This window comes from Doryrhamphus excisus, linkage group LG5 (genome assembly GCF_037039965.1).
Source record: "Doryrhamphus excisus strain RoL-2023G ecotype Guam linkage group LG5, RoL_Dexc_Guam_v1.1, whole genome shotgun sequence".
Taxonomy (NCBI): domain Eukaryota; kingdom Metazoa; phylum Chordata; class Actinopteri; order Syngnathiformes; family Syngnathidae; genus Doryrhamphus; species Doryrhamphus excisus.
The window spans coordinates 8,980,836-8,987,556 of record NC_136361.1 but is presented as its reverse complement, the minus strand read 5'-3'; positions in this window follow the sequence as shown (position 1 = coordinate 8,987,556).

Genomic DNA, 6,721 nt, shown 5'->3' with positions numbered 1-6,721 from the left:
GCCTTGGGATTATAAATGTGCAATTTGCCCAAATTGTAAAGCGCTACTGATGTTATGGGGAGTAGCAAAATAATGATAAGAAGCAATAAATCTATACAACACCTTATAATTTCCCTTTTCAATTATATTAGCCCGGACTTTCATACTTAGCGCTTATATGGATGTTTGTGCCTCATGGAAATATGCATCTTTCGAAATTGTAACATTGCTGATAGTGGCAGAAAAAGGGATTTTTCTTGAGTCTTGGTTTCGGTACAGCGAAAATTTTTATAATAAACATGGTGCTTTTTCTACAACTTGGATTGTATTTTGTCTTATTTTGGACAAATATTTGTGAAATGGCATTGCAGTAAAATAAGCATTGTGTTTTGTGAAGAACACAATATTAAACATATCTAATATTCAATGATGGAAATGAATGAATTCAGGATTAATAATATCATAGTATGTGCTTATCGCCATCTGCTAAATAACCCACCGTGGGGCCAAAGACAGTTGTGAGTGGTACAGGACAGGAACGGGAAGTGTGTTTTTTTTTGTTTGTGTGTGGATGTGGAGGAATGGATTCATTGGATTTACATTAGTGCCAGTGGGAAAAATGGAACTAATGAAAATAATTCAAATTTACATGGCCATGTGTGAAAAAGTGATTGCCCCCCCATTAAAAGGTAACTTAACTGAAATTGAGATCTATCAGTAGGGAAAAGGAAGCTATTTCTAAAGCATTGGGACTCCAGGAAACTACAGCGAGAGGCATTATCCACAATGGCCAAAACATGGAACAGTGGTGAACATTCAAGGAGTGGCTGGCCAACCAAAACTATCCTACGAGCGCAGCAAGGACTCATCCAAGAGGTCACAAAAGACCCCACAACAACATCCAAGTGCAGATCTCCCTTGTCTCAGTAAAGGTCAGTGTTCATGACTCCACCATAAGAAAGACACCAGGTAAAAATGGCTGAATGGCAGAGTTCCAAGACCAAAACCCCTGCTGAACAGAAACAAAATGCTACCATGTTAATAGTAGCACAGTAGAAATGCTAACGTGGTAATATTAGCATAGTAACATATAGCATGATGAAAAATGTTTCCATAGGCCTACCTATAAAACCGGCTAAAATTCTACTATGCCACTGTTAAACATGCTAGCAATGCTAACATTAACTTTTAACATATTTATATGTGTGTCTACCTATGAAAATGGCTAAAAATGCTACCATGTTAATAGTAGCACAGTAGAAATGCTAATGTGGTAACATTAGCATAGTAACACCTAACATGATGCAAAATGTTTATATAGGCCTACCTATAAAACTGGCTAAAATTCTACTTTGCTACTGTTAAGCATGCTAGCAATGTTAACATTAACGTTAACATGTTTATATGTGTGTCTACCTATGAAAATGGCTAAAAATGCTACCATGTTAATAGTAGCACAGTAGAAATGCTAATGTGGTAACATTAGCATAGTAACACATAGCATGATGCAAAATGTTTACATAGGCCTACATATAAAACCGGCTAAAATTCTACTATGCTACTGTTAACATGCTAGCAATGCTAACGTTAACATGCTAACGCCGAGCATGATAGTGCTAAGTATTTATATGCGTGTCTACCTTTGAAAATGGCTAAAAATGCTACCATGTTAATAGTAGCACAGTAGAAATGCTAACGTGGTAATATTAGCATAGTAACATATAGCATGATGAAAAATGTTCCCATAGGCCTACCTATAAAACCGGCTAAAATTCTACTATGCCACTGTTAAGCATGCTAGCAATGCTAACATTAACGTTAACATGTTTATATGTGTGTCTACCTATGAAAATGGCTAAAAATGCTACCATGTTAATAGTAGCTCAGTAGAAATGCTAACGTGGTAACATTAGCATAGATGCCACTGTTAAGCATGCTAGCAATGCTAACATTAACGTTAACATATTTATATGTGTGTCTACCTATGAAAATGGCCAAAAATGCTACCATGTTAATAGTAGCACAGTAGAAATGCTAATGTGGTAACATTAACGTTAACATATTTATATGTGTGTCTACCTATGAAAATGGCTAAAAATGCTACCATGTTAATAGTAGCTCGGAAGAAATGCTAACGTGGTAACATTAGCATAGTAACACATAGCATGATGCAAAATGTTTACATAGGCCTACCTATAAAACCGGCTAAAATTCTACTATGCCACTGTTAAGCATGCTAGCAATGCTAACATTAACGTTAACATATTTATATGTGTGTCTACCTATGAAAATGCTAGTATTTTAACATTAGAATGTGAAAAAAACCAGCCGCGCAAACACAACAAAAGGTGGTAACGTCTCACCAGGCTGCACAAAACGCCTCAAAATTGTTCACCATTTGGGGAAAGTGTTGATTTTAGGCATGTTTTATTGTCTCAAAAGGTCATTCCAGTAATTACTCCAGCGGGCTTTTCCATGCAGGCAGCATGTAGTGGGGATGAGGGAGTGGGAGGGGGACTGATCCCTCCCCCAGATTTGTCATGTGGAGGCGACTGCCTGCACTAAAGTGTTTATGCACATGTCCTCACAATGACACACTGCTTGCAAAATGCACCTTTTGCCTACTTTTACTAGTGCAAACCATTCAAAAGTGTGAAAAGCTTTTCTAGTGGTTGCATTTAATGCTGTTAAGGCAATTGTCACAATTTCCCAAGAATTACTTAGTAAGAGTATAACTTTATAATTACTCACAGATTCAGTCATCCCCAATTTTAGTACAATACAATACCCTCCATTACTCATTCGGGCGAGAGGCGGGGTACACCCTGGACTGGTGGCCAGCCAATCACAGGGCACATATAGACAAACAACCATTCACACTCACATTCATACCTATGGACAATTTGGAGTGGCCAATTAACCTAGCATGTTTTTGGAATGTGGGAGGAAACCGGAGTACCCGGAGAAAACCCACGCATGCACGGGGAGAACATGCAAACTCCACACAGAGATGGCCGAGGGTGGAATCGACTCAGGTCTCCTCACTGTGAGGTCTGCGTGCTAACCACTCGACCGCCGTGCAGCTGCATTTGATACAATTAATCAAAATATTTTAATAAACAAACTAGAAAGGTATGGAATCAGAGGGTTCGTACTGAAATGGGTAAAAAGCTACTCAGCAAACAGGAAGTAATATGTGAAGCAAGGAGAATATTGCTTAAATGTGGAGTACCCCAGGGTTCTTTACTGGGTCCAAAACTGTTCAACCCAGGTCTTCCCGATCTCCTGACTGTGCGGCCCACAATGCAATATCAATAGTGGGTAATTGATTGAAGATTATCTTTATTATTTTGCTTATAGTTTACAATAGTTTGGGACCTTGATGCTGCTAAATAATGTAACCCAAACAGCCGTGGTGCAGTTGTTGCATTGCATCGTTTGCTGCAGGCGTGCCTAATAAAGTGACTGATGAGTGTATATGTGTGTTAAGACTTGTTACTTGAGTCACCCCCCCCCCCCCCAAAGCTAAAGCCCACTTTGGGGGTCCCGGAGTGAAGCTCGCCAGAGGCCATAAAGTTGGCCCCATGCTCGGCTTAATTGCTGTCACATGTAACCTTACCTGTCCCCCAATTAGCCCCCTGACTCGCTATTAGGGGGATTCCACGAGCTGCGGCCCACTGACCAAGTCCACCTCGGGGTCTGCAGGCTAATAATTAGGCTGAAACTCGACACGGGGGAGGCTTATGATCAAGTTGACCAGAATGGGGCGGAAAAGCAGCTTATTATTAAATAAGGATCCTGAATCCCACATGGAGGATACTTTGGCTTGTGTCTTATTCTGTCTTACTCATGTCTCACTTTTCAGCAGGAAGCGGAAAAAATGTCACAAATGTAGAAATAGTCAATATTTATTTCAAGCAGTGCAACAAGGGGAGCCTTTTTTGGCTCACATGTGTTTCTTTATTGCCCCCCTGAATATAGTCAAATAAAATCTATTCATTATTAATGACATATATTATTTGATAAAATAGTAATTTTCTGTTTTGTTGAGATAGTTTAGCATATTTTGACCTAATGGGGATGGCTTTCATCATCTTTAATGTACAAAATGTATCCATCCAATTTTGGAAAACATTTGAAGTAAGTGTATGCTAGTTTTATATCAGCAGAAGTGGTTGGAATTGCAGATTCCCTGCCAACAAGAGAAAAACACGGAACATGTGAGAAGCTGGAATATCCACAAACATTACTTGGTCATGTCATAAGCGCAAGCTGGAAGTCACAATTTATCAGTGACCTAACTGTGTTTATTTGATTTTTATTTTTTTTACATATTATGTTATTTTATATTTATTATATAGCTCTGAACCACTTTTTAAGTAGCTCTCCAAGGGCTTTATTCATTTATTATCAACTCCTATACCGACAAAATTAGAAAGTGGGGTTCGGCAGTAGTCCGGAAGTCCTCCGGAGCACTTGGGAGTGGAGTGGGTGTGCCCAGTGACGGGCCGTGAGTGGAATAAATTAAAACAGGGACGTTTGGCCAGCAAAGAAATACAGCTCATAATAGTGTCTACCAATGAAAATGGACAAAAATGCTAGTATGCTAATGTTAGCATGCTAACAATGCTAACATGTTCATGCTAACACCGAGCATGATAGTGCTAAGTATTTATATGCGTGTCTACCTATGAAAATGGCTAAAAATGTTACCATGTTAATAGTAGCACAGTAGAAATGCTAACGTGGTAACATTAGCATAGTAACACATAGCATGATACAAAATGTTTATATAGGCCTACCTATAAAACCGGCTAAAATTCTACTATGCTACTGTTAACATGCTAGCAATGCTAACGTTAACATGCTAACACCGAGCATGATAGTGCTAAGTATTTATATGTGTGTCTACCTTTGCATATGGCTAAAAATGCTACCATGTTAATAGTAGCTCAGAAGAAATGCTAACGTGGTCAAATAACGTCAAATAAAAAAGAAATAGCAAAGAAATACAGCTCTAGATTAGATCGAGAAGGTTTAAAGAAACATTTAAAAAGAAACATTTTGAAAAAGTAAAAAAAAAAATTCAAACCATTAAATGTGCATTAAAAAAACATTAAAAGTTTTTCATGAATCATTGACTTTGCATGAGGAGAATCCCTTGCTAAATTTATTGTAAATGTTAATAGTAAAACGTCACATTTGGCCTTGAATGCTGCATTCAAACGCAAGCTCATAACCTCTGTGTGCCAAGCAAACACGAGTCAGAAGGGCCCCGCTAGGTTTGTGTCATTTTGCCGTGGGTGTTGAAGGCCGCATAGCGTCGTCAAAAAGTCGGGTGGGTGGTTAAGCTGGGGGGAGGCGGGTGGGGGGCAAAAAAGGAGAGGATTTGATGATCAGCTCAACTCAACAAGCTCAACTTTGCAACTACTCGCCCTATTAGAACTTCTATTGGATGTGATGGATGGCGGGGGTCAACCGGGGGCCCAGGGGTGCCGCCCCCAACCCCATCCTCGACACACGAAGGGTGTCAGGGGGTGGCAAACACGGCCACACCGGATGGGCAAGGAAATTTACGGCGGGCTTGATGATGCAACGCTGTAGTTACGAGGGTGACGGATGCCCGGGGGTGGTGGGTGGGTGGCTGGGGGTGGGGGTTAAATACAATCCGCCATCAGGGCAGCAGGTACGTAACCTGAGCATGTGGCACAAATAGACACCAGAAGCTACGAATGACATGTTTGCTAACAGCATTTTCCGTGGCGGACTTCATTTGCTGAGCGCGCTTTGTCATCAGTTCCATGTCGGAGTTTCCTCCGCACGTGCGCCGCCTGTTTCACTGCCAAGCACTCGAAGCGTCACTTGTGTTTCCTTTAGCCGATTGGGGTTGATTAAGAGGTTAGCCGTGGAAAGGCAAGGCATCTCGGTCGGGAGATTTATCTGTTCCTGCTCTGACCCCCTCGGGGGTGGCTTCCCTCTGCCCCCAATGTCCCCAGGATTTATTTGCTTATTTGTTTATCTGCTGATGCCATTTTTCATGTGCGGGCTTCTGGTGTGTGAGCACCGGCGCTGGAGTCCATCTGCCGAGTCAGCGCGGCGGACGCGAGCGGCCGAGGCCCCAGCGAGTCTCGTGACCTTTGACACTTGGCAGCAGAGACGCTCCCTAAAATTGCTTGTTTTCATTTAACACATACTTTTTTTGCTATCTGCTCAACTTTGCCCCCCGTTTGGAGAGATGGTGCATTCCTCATTACTCCCTGACACTTTTAATTCAGCCTCGATGTTATTTATTACTTTTTGTTTCCGGGATTTTGCGTGTATTTGGCAAAAGTCTTGGGACGCCTCAGTTAATCATTACACACAGGAACACGGACAAACTCTACGGATTTTTTTAACCTCATCATAGCTGACATTTATGACACTGGCGAGATGTTTTTTTTACCTTTTCCACACAACATCCATCTAATTCAGGGGTCTCAAACACGTGGCCCGCGGACCAAATGTGGACACTAGTTTGAGGCCCCCGCCATGATATGAAAATTTAATGTTAGTGCGGCTTGCGCAAGTTTGATATGGATGCTGTATGGTATCATGTACCCAGAAAAAATTATTACATTGATTCATGTTCATGTTAAAGGTTAAATAACTGTTAATAGTTATCCTCCCTATCCGTGTGGAAGTGGTAAGTTTTTGGCTATTTAAGTTTAAAGGAAATAACTTGAAGGCTACCGTTTAGGTTGCT